Genomic DNA, 20,894 nt, shown 5'->3' on the forward strand with positions numbered 1-20,894 from the left:
TGCAATTTTTGTGCAAGATGAACAGGAATAGGGAGAAGCAATGAGAGACTAGCTGTAGGTGTCTGCACGGGCAAATGGAACGCTCATTTCCGACCAGGAAGAGGAATTAAACAAAGGCTCAGCGTGCCCTGCCGGAAAGAGACTTTGGCCTGAAGCAATCCTGCGGTTTTGTGGCCAGCTCACAAGAAAGCGAGTTGAAGACATGAGCTCAGGGGCACTGTAATTCAAAAACCTGCAGAGTTATGAATGACAGCTATCGTCCAAAAATGTATTGAAGTAAGTCTTCCAAGAGGACTTGAAAGCGGGGCAGAATTTCAGGAAAACGATTTCAGGGGGTAGACTGGAATTGTACTAAAAGCATAGGAAAAGAGGCAGAATGTCGACAACGATGCACTTGGCCAAAAAGGGCGTATGCGTTTTTTCCTGAATATATTCAGGAAAAAACGCATACGCCCTTTTTGGCCAACCAAGCAAGCGTGTAAAAGAAATCTGCACTACAGTGAAGTCTCACTGGCCCCCCGGTCAAAAGAGCCATCTGAATAAAGTGTAAAATCCAGAAAGGCAGGACAGGTCATGGAGAACAGGGAGCCTTGTCATGCTGATGGGCGGGATGTAAATTGCCAACAACCACTCTGGAGAAGTGTATGGTGTTTCCAGAAACACGTAGGAAACAAAGCAACACAGCCTATGGCACTTCCACTTATGGTCCTATAGCTTAGGGAAATTAAAATCAAAAACACACAGCCACCCCAGAGTTTGGGATGGCTCTGTTTACAAGAACCTCGTCTACGGTACAAGTAAAATATCCCAGAAAGTAAAAAATGGATAAAGAAGTTGTGGTACGCACGTACAATGGAATATCACTCAGCAATGAAATCTACGTCATCAGGCCCGTAGCGGCATAATGAGTGGATTCAGGTATGATGATTCTACGAGAAATAAGTCACACAAAAAAGAAACATCATAAGATATCACTAATACACGGAATGTAAACTTGGCTACCCATGAACTGAATTACAAAACAGAACAGGGTCTCAAATTTAGAAAACCAACTTATGCTTGCTTATGGGGAAAGGTGAGTTGGGGTGCTGCATAAAACCAGAGATTGAAATTAGCACAGATACCGTTCCATAAGCCAAATATATAATAGACAAGACCTACTCCTTGCTCAACGAAATGGACTCAACACCCCATATTCAACGCCTGGCAAGATACCTGACAAGTAAGAATCTTAAAACCCATGGATTTATATGTCTCCATAAGGAAATCAAGCGTGTGTACAGCGGCCTAAACGCAGCAGTGAAAATCCGATAAATCCCATTATCAAAATAAATTTCAAAAACAAAACACAATGACAGTGAAATAGAGAGCAATTCTTAAATAATTCATTCAGGGCTTGTGATGCAACCTGGATTTCCCACATCTACACCCAGAGCTGGGTGAGACATAAGGCTGGACACTTCAGGCTGATAGCATTGGTGAGGTTCGGTGAGCAAACGCAGACCCTTTGAAGTCATACTGCATGGTACCCATTCCATGGGTTCCTAATTTCCAGGTTTAAGGGATTCTTCCTTCAGCTAAAACATGCATGGGAAACCCATAGTATGGTCCACGGTGTGATTGGGAAAAGTTTTCAAATGCATCTCAGTTTTCGTCCCCTGGTACTCGGGTTCACCATTCCAGACGCTTTACTAACACTCTCCCCACTTGGAGAGTCAGTGCATTCAACCTCCTGTTTGGCACACTTTGCAATTTCTGCGCAAGATGAACAGGAATAGGGAGAAGCAATGAGAGACTAGCTGTAGGTGTCTGCACGGGCAAATGGAACGCTCATTACCCACCAGGAAGAGGAATTAACCAAAGGCTCAGCGTGCCCTGCCGGAAAGAGATTAGGGCCTGAAGCAATCCTGCGGATTTGCGGCCAGCTCACAAGAAAGCGAGTTGAAGAAAGGAGCTCAGGGGCACTGTAATTCACAAACCTGCAGAGTTATGAATGACAGCTATCGTCCAAAAATGTATAGAAGTAAGTCTTCGAAGAGGACTTGAAAGCGGGGCAGAATTTCAGGAAAACGATTTCAGGGGGTAGACTGGAATTGCACTTAAAGCATAGGAAAAGAGGCAGAATGTTGACAATGATGCACTTGGCCAAAAAGGGCGTATGCGTTTTTTCCTGAATATATTCAGGAAAAAACGCATACGCCCTTTTTGGCCAACCAAGCAAGCGTGTAAAGGAAATCTGCACTACAATGAAGTCTCACTGCCCCCCGGTCAAAAGGGCCATCTGAAAAAAGTGTAAAATCCAGAAAGGCAGGACAGGTCATGGAGAACAGGGAGCCTTGTTATGCTGATGGGCGGATTTAAATTGCCAACAGCCACTCTGGAAAAGTGTATGGTGTTTCCTGAAACACGTAGGAAACAAAGCAACACAGCCTATGGCACTTCCACTTATGGTCTTATAGCTTAGGGAAATTAAAATCAAAAACACACAGCCACCCCAAAATTTGGGATGGCTCTGTTTACAAGAACCTCATCTACGGTAGAAGTTAAATATCCGAGAAAGCATAAAATGGATAAAGAAGTTGTGGTACGCACGTACAATGTAATATCTCTCAGTAATGAAATCTACGTCATCAGGACCGTAGCGGCATAATGAGTGGATTCAGGTACGATGATTCTATGAGAAATAAGTCAGACAGAAAAAGAAACATCATAAGTTATCACTAATACACGGAATGTAAACTTGGCTACCCATGAACTGAATTACAAAACAGAACAGGGTCTGAAATTTAGCAAACCAACTTATGCTTGCTTATGGGGAAAGGTCAGTTGGGATGCTGCATAAAACCAGAGATTGAAATTAGCACAGATACCGTTCCATAAGCCAAATATATAATAGACAAAACCTACTCCTTGCTCAACGAAATGGACTCAACACCCTATATTCAACGCCTGGGAAGATACCTGACAAGTAAGAATCTTAAAACCCATGGATTTATTTGTCTCCATAAGGAAATCAAGCGTGTGTACAGTGACCTAAAAGCAGCAGTGAAAATCCGATAAATCCCATTATCAAAATGAATTTCAAAAACAAAACACAATGAAAGTGAAATAGAGAGCAATTCTTAAATAATTCATTCAGGGCTTGTGATGCAACCTGTATTTACCACATCTACACCCAGAGCTGGATGAGACATAAGGCTGGACACTTCGGGCTGATAGCATTGGTGAGGTTCGGTGAGCAAACGCAGACCCTTTGAAGTCATACTGCATGGTACCCATTCCATGGGTCCCAACTCTCCAGGTTTAAGGGATTCTTCCTTCAGCTAAAACATGCATGGGAAACCCAGAGTATGGTCCACCATGTGATTGGGAAACGTTTTCAAATGCATCTCAGTTTTCGTCCCCTGGTACTCGGGTTCAACATTTGAACGCTTTACTAACACTCTCCCCACTTGGAGAGTCAGTGCCATTAACCTCCTGTTTGGCACAGTTTGCAATTTCTGCGCAAGATGAACAGGAATAGGGAGAAGCAATGAGAGACTAGCTGTTGGTGTCTGCACGGGCAAAGTGAACGCTCATTTCCCACCAGGAAGAGGAATTAACCAAAGGCTCAGCGTGCCCGGCCGGAAACATATTAGGGCCTGAAGCAATCCTGCGGTTTTGCGGCCAGCTCACAAGAAAACGAGTTGAAGAAAGGAACTCAGGGGCACTGTAATTCACAAACCTTCAGAGATATGAATGACAGCTATCGTCCAAAAATGTACTGAAGTAAGTCTTCAAAGAGGACTTGAAAGCGGGGCAGGATTTCAGGAAAACGATTTCAGGGGGTAGACTGGAATTGCACTTAAAGCGTAGAAAAAGAGGCAGAATGTCAACAATGATGCACTTGGCCAAAAAGGGCGTATGCGTTTTTTCCTGAATATATTCAGGAAAAAACGCATACGCCCTTTTTGGCCAACCAAGCAACCGTGTAAAGGAAATCTGCACTACAATGAAGTCTCACTGCCCCCCGGTCAAAAGGGCCATCTGAAAAAGTGTAAAATCCAGAAAGACAGGACAGGTCATGTAGAACAGGGAGCCTTGTCATGCTGATGGGCGGGATGTAAATTGCCAACAACCACTCTGGAGAAGTGTATGGTTTTTCCAGAAACACATAGGAAACAAAGCAACACAGCCTATGGCACTTCCACTTATGGTCCTATAGCTTAGGAAAATTAAATTCAAAAACACACAGCCACCCCAGAGTTTGGGACGGCTCTGTTTACAAGAACCTCGTCTACGGTACAAGAAAAATATCCCAGAAAGCAAAAAATGGATAAAGAAGTTGTGGTACGCACGTACAATGGAATATCACTCAGCAATGAAATCTACGTCATCAGGCCCGTAGCGGCATAATGAGTGGATTCAGGTACGATGATTCTACGAGAAATAAGTCACACAGAAAAAGAAACATCATAAGATATCATTAATACACGGAATGTAAAGTTGGCTACACATGAACTGAATTACAAAACAGAACAGGGTCTCAAATTTAGAAAACCAACTTATGCTTGCTTATGGGGAAAGGTGAGTTGGGGTGCTGCATAAAACCAGAGATTGAAATTAGCACAGATACCGTTCCATAAGCCAAATATATAATAGACAAGACCTACTCCTTGCTCAACGAAATGGACTCAACACCCCATATTCAACGCCTGGCAAGATACCTGACAAGTAACAATCTTAAAACCCATGGATTTATATGTCTCCATAAGGAAATCAAGCGTGTGTACAGCGGCCTAAACGCAGCAGTGAAAATCCGATAAATCCCATTATCAAAATAAATTTCAAAAACAAAACCAAATGACAGTGAAATAGAGAGCAATTCTTAAATAATTCATTCAGGGCTTGTGATGCAACCTGGATTTCCCACATCTACACCCAGAGCTGGGTGAGACATAAGGCTGGACACTTCGGGCTGATAGCATTGGTGAGGTTCGGTGAGCAAACGCAGACCCTTTGAAGTCATACTGCATGGTACCCATTCCATGGGTCCCAACTCTCCAGGTTTAAGGGATTCTTCCTTCAGCTAAAACATGAATGGGAAACCCAGACTATCGTCCGCCGTGTGATTGGGAAACGTTTTCAAATGCATCTAAGTTTTCGTCCCCTGGTACTCGGGTTCACCATTCCAGACGCTTTACTAACACTCTCCCCACTTGGAGAGTCAGTGCCTTTAACCTCCTGTTTGGCACAGTTTGCAATTTCTGCGCAAGATGAACAGGCATAGGGAGAACCAATGAGAGACTAGCTGTTGGTGTCTGCACGGGCAAATGGAACGCTCATTTCCCACCAGGAAGAGGAATTAACCAAAAGCTCAGCGTGCCCTGCTGGAAAGAGATTAGGGCCTGAAGCAATCCTGCGGTTTTGCGGCCAGCTCACAAGAAAACGAGTTGAAGAAAGGGGCTCAGGGGCACTGTAATTCACAAACCTGCAGAGTTATGAATGACAGCTATCGTCCAAAAATGTACTGAAGTAAGTCTTCAAAGAGGACTTGAAAGCGGGGCAGAATTTCAGGAAAACGATTTCAGGGGGTAGACTGGAATTGCACTTAAAGCATAGGAAAAGAGGCAGAATGTCGACAATGATGCACTTGGCCAAAAAGGGCGTATGCGTTTTTTCCTGAATATATTCAGGAAAAAACGCATACGCCCTTTTTGGCCAACCAAGCAAGCGTGTAAAGGAAATCTGCACTACAATGAAGTCTCACTGCCCCCCGGTCAAAAGGGCCATCTGAAAAAAGAGTAAAATGCAGAAAGACAGGACAGGTCATGGAGAACAGGGAGCCTTGTTATGCTGATGGGCGGGATGTAAATTGCCAACAGCCACTCTGGAGAAATGTATGGTGTATCCTGAAACACGTAGGAAACAAAGCAACACAGCCTATGTCACTTCCACTTATGGTCCTATAGCTTAGGGAAATTAAAATCAAAAACACACAGCCACCCCAAAGTTTGGGATGGCTCTGTTTACAAGAACCTTGTCTACGGTACAAGTTAAATATCCGAGAAAGGAAAAACTGGATAAAGAAGTTCTGGTACGCACGTAAAATGGAATATCACTCAGCAATGAAATCTACGTCTTCAGGCCCATAGCGGCATAATGAGTGGATTCAGGTACGATGATTCTACGAGAAATAAGTCACACAGAAAAAGAAACATCATAATATATCAGTAATACACGGAATGTAAACTTGGCTACACATAAACTGAATTACAAAACAGAACAGGGTCTCAAATTTAGAAAACCAACTTATGCTTGCTTATGGGGAAAGGTGAGTTGGGGTGCTGCATAAAACCAGAGATTGAAATTAGCACAGATACCGTTCCATAAGCCAAATATATAATAGACAAGACCTACTCCTTGCTCAACGAAATGGACTCAACACCCCATATTCAACGCCTGGCAAGATACCTGACAAGTAAGAATCTTAAAACACATGGATTTATATGTCTCCATAAGGACATCAAGCGTGTGTACAGCGGCCTAAAGGCAGAAGTGAAAATCCGATAAATCCCATTATCAAAATAAATTTCAAAAACAAAACACAATGACAGTGAAATAGAGAGCAATTCTTAAATAATTCATTCAGGGCTTGTGATGCAACCTGGATTTACCACATCTACTCCCAGAGCTGGGTGAGACATAAGGCTGGACACTTTGGGCTGATAGCATTGGTGAGGTTCGGTGAGCAAACGCAGACCCTTTGAAGTCATACTGCATGGTACCCATTCCATGGGTCCCAACTCTCCAGGTTTAAGGGATTCTTCCTTCAGCTAAAACATGCATGGTAAACCCACAGTACAGTGCACTGTGTGACCGGTAAACGTTTTCAAATGCATCTCAGTTTTCGTCCCCTGGTACTCGGGTTCACCATTCCAGACGCTTTACTAACACTCTCCCCACTTGGAGAGTCAGTGCCATTAACCTCCTGTTTGGCACAGTTTGCAATTTCTGCGCAAGATGTACAGGAATAGGGAGAACCAATGAGAGACTAGCTGTAGGTGCCTGCACGGGCAAAAGGAGCGATCATTTCCGACCAGGAAGAGGAATTAAACAAAGGCTCAGCATGCCCTGCCGGAAAGAGACTTTGGCCTGAAGCAATCCTGCGGTTTTGCGGCCAGCTCGCAAGAAAGCGAGTTGAAGACATGAGCTCAGGGGCACTGTAATTCACAAACCTGCAGAGTTATGAATGACAGCTATCGTCCAAAAATGTATTGAAGTAAGTCTTCGAAGAGGACTTGAAAGCGGGGCAGAATTTCAGGAAAACGATTTCAGGGGGTAGACTGGAATTGTACTAAAAGCATAGGAAAAGAGGCAGAATGTCGACAACGATGCACTTGGCCAAAAAGGGCGTATGCGTTTTTTCCTGAATATATTCAGGAAAAAACGCATACGCCCTTTTTGGCCAACCAAGCAAGCGTGTAAAGGAAATCTGCACTACAATGAAGTCTCACTGCCCCCCCGGTCAAAAGGGCCATCTGAAAAAAGTGTAAAATCCAGAAAGGCAGGACAGGTCATGGAGAACAGGGAGCCTTGTCATCCTGATGGGCGGGATGTAAATTGCCAACAACCACTCTGGAGAAGTGTATGATGTTTCCAGAAACACATAGGAAACAAAGCAACACAGCCTATGGCACTTCCACTTATGTCCTATAGCTTAGGGAAATTAAAATCAAAAACACACAGCCACCCCAAAGTTTGGGATGGCTCTGTTTACAAGAACCTCATCTACGGTAGAAGTTAAATATCCGAGAAAGCATAAAATGGATAAAGAAGTTGTGGTACGCACGTACAATGGAATATCACTCAGCAATGAAATCTACGTCATCAGGACCGTAGCGGCATAATGAGTGGATTCAGGTACGATGATTCTATGAGAAATAAGTCAGACAGAAAAAGAAACATCATAAGTTATCACTAATACACGGAATGTAAACTTGGCTACCCATGAACTGAACTACAAAACAGAACAGGGTCTCAAATTTAGCAAACCAACTTATGCTTGCTTATGGGGAAAGGTCAGTTGGGATGCTGCATAAAACCAGAGATTGAAATTAGCACAGATACCGTTCCATAAGCCAAATATATAATAGACAAAACCTACTCCTTGCTCAACGAAATGGACTCAACACCCTATATTCAACGCCTGGGAAGATACCTGACAAGTAAGAATCTAAAAACCCATGGATTTATATGTCTCCATAAGGAAATCAAGCGTGTGTACAGTGGCCTAAAAGCAGCAGTGAAAATCCGATAAATCCCATTATCAAAATGAATTTCAAAAACAAAACACAATGACAGTGAAATAGAGAGCAATTCTTAAATAATTCATTCAGGGCTTGTGATGCAACCTGGATTTACCACATCTACACCCAGAGCTGGGTAAGACATAAGGCTGGGCACTTCGGGCTGATAGCATTGGTGAGGTTCGGTGAGCAAACGCAGACCCTTTGAAGTCACACTGCATGGTACCCATTCCATGTGTCCCAACTCTCCAGGTTTAAGGGATTCTTCCTTCAGCTAAAACATGCATGGGAAACCCAGAGTATGGTCCACCATGTGATTGTGAAACGTTTTCAAATGCATCTCAGTTTTCGTCCCCTGGTACTCGGGTTCACCATTCCAGACGCTTTACTAACACTCTCCCCACTTGGAGAGTCAGTGCCTTTAACCTCCTGTTTGGCACAGTTTGCAATTTCTGCGCAAGATGAACAGGCATAGGGAGAACCAATGAGAGACTAGCTGTTGGTGTCTGCACGGGCAAATTGAACGATCATTTCCCACCAGGAAGAGGAATTAACCAAAGGCTCAGCGTGCCCGGCCGGAAACATATTAGGGCCTGAAGCAATCCTCCGGTTTTGCGGCCAGCTCACAAGAAAAGGAGTTGAAGAAAGGAGCTCAGGGGCACTGTAATTCACAAACCTGCAGAGTTATGAATGACAGCTATCGTCCAAAAATATACTGAAGTAAGTCTTCAAAGAGGACTTGAAAGCGGGGCAGAATTTCAGGAAAACGATTTCAGGGGGTAGACTGGAATTGCACTTAAAGCATAGGAAAACAGGCAGAATGTCAACAATGATGCACTTGGCCAAAAAGGGCGTATGCGTTTTTTCCTGAATATATTCAGGAAAAAATGCATACGCCCTTTTTGGCCAACCAAGCAAGCGTGTAAAGGAAATCTGCACTACAATGAAGTCTCACTGCCCCCCGGTCAAAAGGGCCATCTGAAAAAAGTGTAAAATCCAGAAAGGCAGGACAGGTCTTGGAGAACAGGGAACCTTGTTATGTTGATGGGTGGGATGTAAAGTGCCAACAGCCACTCTGGAGAAATGTATGGTGTATCCTGAAACACGTAGGAAACAAAGCAACACAGCCTATGTCACTTCCACTTATGGTCCTATAGCTTAGGGAAATTAAAATCAAAAACACACAGCCACCCCAAAGTTTGGGATGGCTCTGTTTACAAGAACCTCGTCTACGGTACAAGTAAAATATCCCAGAAAGTAAAAAATGGATAAAGAAGTTGTGGTACGCACGTACAATGGAATATCACTCAGCAATGAAATCTACGTCATCAGGCCCGTAGCGGCATAATGAGTGGATTCAGGTACGATGATTCTACGAGAAATAAGTCACACAGAAAAAGAAACATCATAAGATATCACTAATACACGGAATGTAAAGTTGGCTACACATGAACTGAATTACAAAACAGAACAGGGTCTCAAATTTAGAAAACCAACTTATGCTTGCTTATGGCGAAAGGTGAGTTGGGGTGCTGCATAAAACCAGAGATTGAAATTAGCACAGATACCGTTCCATAAGCCAAATATATAATAGACAAGCCCTACTCCTTGCTCAACGAAATGGACTCAACACCCCATATTCAACGCCTGGCAAGATACCTGACAAGTAAGAATCTTAAAACCCATGGATTTATATGTCTCCATAAGGAAATCAAGCGTGTGTACAGCGGCCTAAACGCAGCAGTGAAAATCCGATAAATCCCATTATCAAAATAAATTTCAAAAACAAAACACAATGACAGTGAAATAGAGAGCAATTCTTAAATAATTCATTCAGGGCTTGTGATGCAACCTGGATTTACCACATCTACACCCAGAGCTGGGTGAGACATAAGGCTGGACACTTCGGGCTGATAGCATTGGTGAGGTTCGGTGAGCAAACGCAGACCCTTTGAAGTCATACTGCATGGTACCCATTCCATGGGTCCCAACTCTCCAGGTTTAAGGGATTCTTCCTTCAGCTAAAACATGCATGGGAAACCCAGAGTATGGTCCAACATGTAATTGGGAAACGTTTTCAAATGCATCTCAGTTTTCGTCCCCTGGTACTCGGGTTCAACATTTGAACGCTTTACTAACACTCTCCCCACTTGGAGAGTCAGTGCCTTTAACCTCCTGTTTGGCACAGTGTGCAATTTCTGCGCAAGATGAACAGGCATAGGGAGAACCAATGAGAGACTAACTGTTGGTGTCTGCACGGGCAAATGGAACGATCATTTCCCACCAGGAAGAGGAATTAACCAAAGGCTCAGCGTGCCCGGCCGGAAACATATTAGGGCCTGAAGCAATCCTGCGGTTTTGCGGCCAGCTCACAAGAAAAGGAGTTGAAGAAAGGAGCTCAGGGGCACTGTAATTCACAAACCTGCAGAGTTATGAATGACAGCTATCGTCCAAAAATGTATAGAAGTAAGTCTTCGGAGAGGACTTGAAAGCGGGGCAGAATTTCAGGAAAACGATTTCAGGGGGTAGACTGGAATTGCACTTAAAGCATAGGAAAAGAGGCAGAATGTCGACAATGATGCACTGGGCCAAAAAGGGCGTATGCGTTTTTTCCTGAATATATTCAGGAAAAAATGCATACGCCCTTTTTGGCCAACGAAGCAAGCGTGTAAAGGAAATCCGCACTACAATGAAGTCTCACTGCCCCCCGGTCAAAAGGGCCATCTGAAAAAAGTGTAAAATCCAGAAAGGCAGGACAGGTCTTGGAGAACAGGGAGCCTTGTTATGCTGATGGGCAGATTTAAATTGCCAACAGCCACTCTGGAAAACTGTATGGTGTTTCCGGAAACATGTAGGAAACAAAGCAACACAGCCTATGGCACTTCCACTTATGGTCCTATAGCTTAGGGAAATTAAAATCAAAAACACACAGCCACCCCAAAGTTTGGGATGGCTCTGTTTACAAGAACCTCATCTACGGTAGAAGTTAAATATCCGAGAAAGCATAAAATGGATAAAGAAGTTGTGGTACGCACGTACAATGGAATATCACTCAGCAATTAAATCTACGACATCAGGACCGTAACGGCATAATGAGTGGGTTCAGGTACGATGATTCTATGAGAAATAAGTCAGACAGAAAAAGAAAGATCATAAGTTATCACTAATACACGGAATGTAAACTTGGCTACCCATGAACTGAATTACAAAACAGAACAGGGTCTCATATTTAGCAAACCAACTTATGCTTGCTTATGGGGAAAGGTCAGTTGGGATGCTGCATAAAACCAGAGATTGAAATTAGCACAGATACCGTTCCATAAGCCAAATATATAATAGACAAAACCTACTCCTTGCTCAACGAAATGGACTCAACACCCTATATTCAACGCCTGGGAAGATACCTGACAAGTAAGAATCTTAAAACCCATGGATTTATATGTCTCTATAAGGAAATCAAGCGTGTGTACAGTGGCCTAAAAGCAGCAGTGAAAATCCGATAAATCCCATTATCAAAATGAATTTCAAAAACAAAACACAATGACAGTGAAATAGAGAGCAATTCTTAAATAATTCATTCAGGGCTTGTGATGCAACCTGTATTTACCACATCTACACCCAGAGCTGGATGAGACATAAGGCTGGACACTTCGGGCTGATAGCATTGGTGAGGTTCGGTGAACAAACGCAGACCCTTTGAAGTCATACTGCATGGTACCCATTCCATGGGTCCCAACTCTCCAGGTTTAAGGGATTCTTCCTTCAGCTAAAACATGCATGGGAAACCCAGAATATCGTCCACCATGAGATTGGGAAACGTTTTCAAATGCATCTCAGTTTTCGACCCTGGTACTCGGGTTCAACATTTGAACGCTTTAGTAACACTCTCCCCACTTGGAGAGTCAGTGCCATTAACCTCCTGTTTGGCACAGTTTGCAATTTCTGCGCAAGATGAACAAGAATAGGGAGAAGCAATGAGAGACTAGCTGTAGGTGTCTGCACGGGCAAATGGAACGCTCATTTCCCACCAGGAAGAGGAATTAACCAAAGGCTCAGCGTGCCCTGCCGGAAACAGATTAGGGCCTGAAGCAATCCTGCGGTTTTGCGGCCAGCTCACAAGAAAGCGAGTTGAAGAAATGAGCTCAGGGGCACTGTAATTCACAAACCTGCAGAGTTATGAATGACAGCTATCGTCCAAAAATGTATTGAAGTAAGTCTTCGAAGAGGACTTGATAGCGGGGCAGAATTTCAGGAAAACGATTTCAGGGGGTAGACTGGAATTGTACTAACAGCATAGGAAAAGAGGCAGAATGTCGACAATGATGCACTTGGCCAAAAAGGGCGTATGCGTTTTTTCCTGAATATATTCAGGAAAAAACGCATACGCCCTTTTTGGCCAACCAAGCAAGCGTGTAATGGAAATCTGCACTACAATGAAGTCTCACTGCCCCCCGGTCAAAAGGGCCATCTGAAAAAAATGTAAAATCCAGAAAGACAAGACAGGTCGTGGAGAACAGGGAGCCTTGTCATGCTGATGGGCGGGATGTAAATTGCCAACAACCACTCTGGAGAAGTGTATGGTGTTTCCAGAAACACGTAGGAAACAAAGCAACACAGCCTATGGCACTTCCACTTATGGTCCTATAGCTTAGGGAAATTAAAATCAAAAACACACAGCCACCCCAGAGTTTGGGACGGCTCTGTTTACAAGAACCTCGTCTATGGTACAAGTAAAATATCCCAGAAAGCAAAAAATGGATAAAGAAATTGTGGTACGCACGTACAATGGAATATCACTCAGCAATGAAATCTACGTCATCAGGCCCGTAGCGGCATAATGAGTGGATTCAGGTACGATGATTCTACGAGAAATAAGTCACACAGAAAAAGAAACATCATAAGATATCACTAATACACGGAATGTAAAGTTGGATACACATGAACTGAATTACAAAACAGAACAGGGTCTCAAATTTAGAAAACCAACTTATGCTTGCTTATGGGGAAAGGTGAGTTGGGGTGCTGCATAAAACCAGAGATTGAAATTAGCACAGATACCGTTCCATAAGCCAAATATATAATAGACAAGCCCTACTCCTTGCTCAACGAAATGGACTCAACACCCCATATTCAACGCCTGGCAAGATACCTGACAAGTAAGAATCTTAAAACCCATGGATTTATATGTCTCCATAAGGAAATCAAGCGTGTGTACAGCGGCCTAAACGCAGCAGTGAAAATCCGATAAATCCCATTATCAAAATAAATTTCAAAAACAAAACACAATGACAGTGAAATAGAGAGCAATTCTTAAATAATTCATTCAGGGCTTGTGATGCAACCTGGATTTTCCACATCTACACCCAGAGCTGGGTGAGACATAAGGCTGGGCACTTCGGGCTGATAGCATTGGTGAGGTTCGGTGAGCAAACGCAGACCCTTTGAAGTCATACTGCATGGTACCCATTCCATGGGTCCCAACTCTCCAGGTTTAAGGGATTCTTCCTTCAGCTAAAACATGCATGGGAAACCCAGACTATCATCCGCTGTGTGATTGGGAAACGTTTTCAAATGCATCTCAGTTTTTGTCCCCTGGTACTTGGTTTCACCATTCCAGACGCTTTACTAACACTCTCCCCACTTGGAGAGTCAGTGCCTTTAACCTCCTGTTTCGCACAGTTTGCAATTTCTGCGCACGATGAACAGGCATAGGGAGAACCAATGAGAGACTAGCTGTTGGTGTCTGCACGGGCAAATTGAATGCTCATTTCCCACCAGGAAGAGGAATTAACCAAAGGCTCAGCGTGCCATGTTGGAAACATATTAGGGCCTGAAGCAATCCTGCGGTTTTGCGGCCAGCTCACAAGAAAGCGAGTTGAAGACATGAGCTCAGGGCACTGTAATTCACAAACCTGCAGAGTTATGAATGACAGCTATCGTCCAAAAATGTATTGAAGTAAGTCTTCCAAGAGGACTTGTAAGCGGGGCAGAATTTCAGGAAAACGATTTCAGGGGGTAGACTGGAATTGCACTTAAAGCATAGGAAAAGAAGCAGAATGTCGACAATGATGCACTGGGCCAAAAAGGGCGTATGCGTTTTTTCCTGAATATGTTCGGAAAAAACGCATACGCCCCTTTTGGCCAACGAAGCAAGCGTGTAAAGGAAATCCGCACTACAGTGAAGTCTCACTGCCCCCCGGTCAAAAGGGCCATCTGAAAAAAGTGTAAAATCCAGAAAGGCCGGACAGGTCTTGGAGAACAGGGAGACTTGTTATGCTGATGGGCGGATTTAAATTTCCAACAGCCACTCTGGAAAACTGTATGGTGTTTCCGGAAACACGTAGGAAACAAAGCAACACAGCCTATGGCACTTCCACTTATGGTCCTATAGCTTAGGGAAATTAAAATCAAAAACACACAGCCACCACAAAGTTTGGGATGGCTCTGTTTACAAGAACCTCATCTACGGTAGAAGTTAAATATCCGAGAAAGCATAAAATGGATAAAGAAGTTCTGGTACGCACGTACAATGGAATATCACTCAGCAATGAAATCTACGTCTTCAGGCCCATAGCGGCATAATGAGTGGATTCAGGTATGATGATTCTACGAGAAATAAGTCACACAGAAAAAGAAACATCATAAGATATGACTAATACACGGAATGTAAACTTGGCTACCCATGAACTGAATTACAAAACAGAACAGGGTCTCAAATTTAGCAAACCAACTTATGCTTGCTTATGGGGAAAGGTCAGTTGGGATGCTGCATAAAACCAGAGATTGAAATTAGCACAGATACTGTTCCATAAGCCAAATATATAATAGACAAAACCTACTCCTTGCTCAACGAAATGGACTCAACACCCTATATTCAACGCCTGGGAAGATACCTGACAAGTAAGAATCTTAAAACCCATGGATTTATATGTCTCTATAAGGAAATCAAGCGTGTGTACAGTGGCCTAAAAGCAGCAGTGAAAATCCGATAAATCCCATTATCAAAATGAATTTCAAAAACAAAACACAATGACAGTGAAATAGAGAGCAATTCTTAAATAATTCATTCAGGGCTTGTGATGCAACCTGTATTTACCACATCTACACCCAGAGCTGGATGAGACATAAGGCTGGACACTTCGGGCTGATAGCATTGGTGAGGTTCGGTGAACAAACGCAGACCCTTTGAAGTCATACTGCATGGTACCCATTCCATGGGTCCCAACTCTCCAGGTTTAAGGGATTCTTCCTTCAGCTAAAACATGCATGGGAAACCCAGAGTATGGTCCACCATGTGATTGGGAATCGTTTTCAAATGCATCTCAGTTTTCGTCCCCTGGTACTCGGGTTCAACATTTGAACGCTTTACTAACACTCTCCCCACTTGGAGAGTCAGTGCCATTAACCTCCTGTTTGGCACAGTTTGCAATTTCTGCGCAAGATGAACAGGAATAGGGAGAAGCAATGAGAGACTAGCTGTAGGTGTCTGCACGGGCAAATGGAACGCTCATTTCCCACCAGGAAGAGAAATTAAACAAAGGCTCAGCATGCCCTGCCGGAAACGGATTAGGGCCTGAAGCAATCCTGCGGTTTTGCGGCCAGCTCACAAGAAAGAGAGTTGAAGAAATGAGCTCAGGGGCACTGTAATTCACAAACCTGCAGAGTTATGAATGACAGCTATCGTCCAAAAATGTATTGAAGTAAGTCTTCGAAGAGGACTTGAAAGCGGGGCAGAATTTCAGGAAAACGATTTCAGGGGGTAGACTGGAATTGTACTAACAGCATAGGAAAAGAGGCAGAATGTCGACAATGATGCACTTGGCCAAAAAGGGCGTATGCGTTTTTTCCTGAATATATTCAGGAAAAAACGCATTCGCCCTTTTTGGCCAACCAAGCAAGCGTGTAATGGAAATCTGCACTACAATGAAGTCTCACTGCCCCCCGGTCAAAAGGGACATCTGAAAAAAATGTAAAATCCAGAAAGTCAAGACAGGTCATGGAGAACAGGGAGCCTTGTCATGCTGATGGGCGGGATGTAAATTGCCAACAACCACTCTGGAGAAGTGTATGGTGTTTCCAGAAACACGTAGGAAACAAAGCAACACAGCCTATGTCACTTCCACTTATGGTCCTATAGCTTAGGGAAATTAAAATCAAAAACACACAGCCACCCCGAAATTTGGGACGGGTCTGTTTACAGGAACCTCGTCTACGGTACAAGTTAAATATCCGAGAAAGCAAAAAATGGATAAAGCTGTTGTGGTACTCACGTACAATGGAATATCACTCAGCAATGAAATCTACGTCATCAGGCCCGTAGCGGCATAATGAGTGGATTCAGGTACGATGATTCTACGAGAAATAAGTCACACAGAAAAAGAAACATCATAAGATATCACTAATACACGGAATGTAAACTTGGCTACACATGAACTGAATTACAAAACAGAACAGGGTCTCAAATTGAGAAAACCAACTTATGCTTGCTTATGGGGAAAGGTGAGTTGGGGTGCTGCATAAAACCAGAGATTGAAATTAGCACAGATTCCGTTCCATAAACCAAATATAATAGACAAGACCTACACCTTGCTCAACGAAATGGACTCAACAACCCATATTCAACGCCTGGGAAGATACCTGACAAGTAGGAATCTTAAAACCCATGGATTTATATGTCTCCATAAGGAAATCAAGAGTGTGTACAGTGGCCTAAACGCAGCAATGAAAATCCGATAAATCCCATTATCAAAATAAATTTCAAAAACAAAACACAATAACAGTGAAATAGAGAACAATTCTTAAATAATTCATTTAGGGCTTGTGATGCAACCTGGATTTACCACATCTACAGCCAGAGCTGGGTGAGACATAAGGCTGGACACTTCGGGCTGATAGCATTGGTGAGGTTTGGTGAGCAAACGCAGACACTTTGAAGTCATACTGCATGGTACCCATTCCATGGGTCCCAACTCTCCAGGTTTAAGGGATTCTTCTTCAGTTAAAACATGCATGGGAAACCCAGAGTATGGTCAACCGTGTGATTGGGAAACGTTTTCAATTGCATCTCAGTTTTCGTCCCCTGGTACTCGGGTTCACCATTCCAGACGCTTTACTAACACTCTCCCCACTTGGAGAGTCAGTGCCTTTAACCTCCGGTTTGGCACAATTTGCAATTTCTGCGCAAGATGAACAGGAATAGGGAGAACCAATGAGAGACTAGCTGTAGGTGTCTGCACGGGTAAATGGAACGTTCATTTCCCACCAGGAAGAGGAATACCCAAAGGCTCACCGTGCCCTGCCAGAAACAGATTAGGGCCTGAAGGAATCCTGCGGTTTTGCGGCCAGCTCACAAGAAAGCGAGTTGAAGAAAGGAGCTCAAGGGCACTGTAATTCACAAACCTGCAGTGTTATGAATGACAGCTATCGTCCAAAAATGTACTGAAGTAAGTCTTCGAAGAGGACTTGAAAGCGGGGCAGAATTTTAGGAAAACGATTTCAGGGGGTAGACTGGAATTGCACTTAAAGCATAGGAAAAGAGGCAGAATGTCGACAATGATACACTTGGCCAAAAAGGGCGTATGCGTTTTTTCCTGAATATATTCAGGAAAAAACGCATACGCACTTTTTGGCCAACCAAGCAAGCGTGTAAAGGAAATCTGCACTACAATGAAGTCTCACTGCCCCCCGGTCAAAAGGGCCATCTGAAAAAAGTGTAAAATCCAGAAAGGCAGGACAGGTCATGGAGAACAGGGAGCCTTGTTATGCTGATGGGCGGATGAAAATTGCCAACAGCCACTCTGGAGAAGTGTATGGTGTTTCCTGAAACAGGTAGGAAACAAAGCAACACAGCCTATGGCACTTCCACTTATGGTCCTATAGCTTAGGGAAATTAAAATCAAAAAGACACAGCCACCCCAAAGTTTGGGATGGCTCTGTTTACAAGAACCTCGTCTACGGTACAAGTTGAATATCCAAGAAATCAAAAAATGGATAAAGAAGTTGTGGTATGCACGTACAATGGAATATCACTCAGCAATGAAATCTACGTCATCAGGTCCCTAGCGGCATAATGAGTGGATTCAGGTACCATGATTCTACGAGAAATAAGTCACACAGAAAAAGAAACATCATTAGATATCCCTAATACACGGAATGTAAACTTGGCTACACATGAACTGAATTACAAAACAGAACAGGGTCTCAAATTGAGAAAACCATCTTATGCTTGCTTACGGGGAAAGGTGAGTTGGGGTGCTGCATAAAACCAGAGATTGAAATTAGCACAGATACCGTTCCATAAGCCAAATATATAATAGACAAGACCTACTCCTTGCTCAACGAAATGGACTCAACACCCCATATTCAACGCCTGGGAAGATACCTGACAAGTAAGAATCTTAAAACCCATGGATTTATATGTCTCCATAAGGAAATCAAGAGTGTGTACAGCGGCCTAAATGCAGCAGTGAAAATCCGATAAATCCCATTATCAAAATAAATTTCAAAAACAAAACACAATGACAGTGAAATAGAGAGCAATTCTTAAATAATTCATTCAGGGCTTGTGATGCAACCTGGATTTACCACTTCTACACCCAGAGCTGGGTGAGACATAAGGCTGGACACTTCGGGCTGATAGCATTGGTGAGGTTCGGTGAGCAAACGCAGACCCTTTGAGGTCATATTGCATGGTACCCATTCCATGAGTCCCAACTCTCCAGGTTTAAGGGATTCTTCCTTCAGCTAAAACATGCATGGGAAACCCAGAGTATGGTCCACCGTGTGATTGGGAAACGTTTTCAAATGCATCTCAGTTTTCGTCCCCTGGTACTCGGGTTCACCATTCCAGACGCTTTACTAACACTCTCCCCACTTGGAGAGTCAGTGCCTTTAACCTCCTGTTTGGCACAGTTTGCAATTTCTGCGCAAGATGAACAGGAATAGGGAGAACCAATGAGAGACTAGATGTAGGTGTCTGCACGGGCAAATGGAACGCTCATTTCCCACCAGGAAGAGGAATTAACCAAAGGCTCAGCGTGCCCTGCCAGAAAGAGATTATGGCGTGAAGCAATCCTGTGGTTTTGCGGCCAGCTCACAAGAAAGCGAGTTGAAGAAAGGAACTCAGGGGCAGTGTAATTCAGAAACCTGCAGAGTTATGAATGACAGCTATCGTCCAAAAATGTATGGAAGTAAGTCTTCGAAGAGGACTTGAAAGCGGGGCAGAATTTCAGGAACACGATTTCAGGGGGTAGACTGGAATTGCACTTAAAGCATAGGAAAAGAAGCAGAATGTCGACAATGATGCACTTGGCCAAAAAGGGCGTATGCGTTTTTTCCTGAATATATTCAGGAAAAAACGCATACGCCCTTTTTGGCCAACCAAGCAAGTGTGTAAAGAAATCTGCACTACAATGAAGTCTCACTGCCCCCCGGTCAAAAGGGCCATCTGAAAAAAGTGTAAAATCCAGAAAGGCAGGACAGGTCATGGAGAACAGGGAGCCTTGTTATGCTGATGGGCGGGATGTAAATTGCCAACAACCACTCTGGAGAAGTGTATGGTGTTTCCAGAGACACGTAGGAAACAAAACAACACAGCCTATGGCACTTCCACTTATGGTCCTATAGCTTAGGGAAATTAAAATCAAAAAGACACAGCCACCCCAAAATTTGGGGCGTCTCTGTTTACAAGAACGTCCTCTACGGTACAAGTTAAATATCCGAGAAAGCAAAAAACGGATAAAGAAGTTGTGGTATGCACGTACAGTGGAATATCACTCAGCAATGAAATCTACGTCATCAGGCCCGTAGCGGCATAATGAGTGGATTCAGGTACGATGATTCTACGAGAAATAAGTCACACAGTAAAAGAAACATCATAAGATATCACTAATACACGGAATGTAAACTTGGCTACACATGAACTGAATTACAAAACAAAACATGGTCTCAAATTTAGAAAACCAACTTATGCTTGCTTATGGGGAAAGTTGAGTTGGGGTGCTGCATAAAACCAGAGATTGAAATTAGCACACATACCGTTCCATAAGCCAAATATATAATAGACAAGACCTACTCCTTACTCAAAGAAATGGACTCAACACCCCATATTCAACGCCTGGGAAGATAGCTGACAAGTAAGAATCTTAAAACCCATGGATTTATATGTCTCCATAAGGAAATCAAGCGTGTGTACAGCGGCGTAAACGCAGCAGTGAACATCCGATAAATCCCATTATCAAAATGAATTTCAAAAACAAAACACAATGACAGTGAAATAGAGAGCAATTCTTAAATAATTCATTCAGGGCTTGTGATGCAACCTGGATTTACCACATCTACACCCAGAGCTGGGTGAGACATAAGGCTGGACACTTCGGGCTGATAGCATTGGTGAGGTTCGGTGAGCAAACGCAGACCCTTTGAAGTCATACTGCATGGTACCCATTCCATGGGTCCCAACTCTCCAGGTTTAGGGATTCTTCTTCAGTTAAAACATGCATGGGAAACCCAGAGTATGGTCCACCGTGTGATTGGGAAACGTTTTCAAATGCATCTCAGTTTTCGTCCCCTGGTACTCGGGTTCACCATTCCAAATGCTTTACTAAC

The sequence above is a fragment of the Delphinapterus leucas genome, unplaced genomic scaffold (assembly GCF_059928025.1).
Source record: "Delphinapterus leucas isolate spDelLeu-1000000601 "Yukka" unplaced genomic scaffold, BTC_Dleu_Yukka2 spDelLeu_asBTCV2_sq31, whole genome shotgun sequence".
Lineage (NCBI taxonomy): Eukaryota > Metazoa > Chordata > Mammalia > Artiodactyla > Monodontidae > Delphinapterus > Delphinapterus leucas.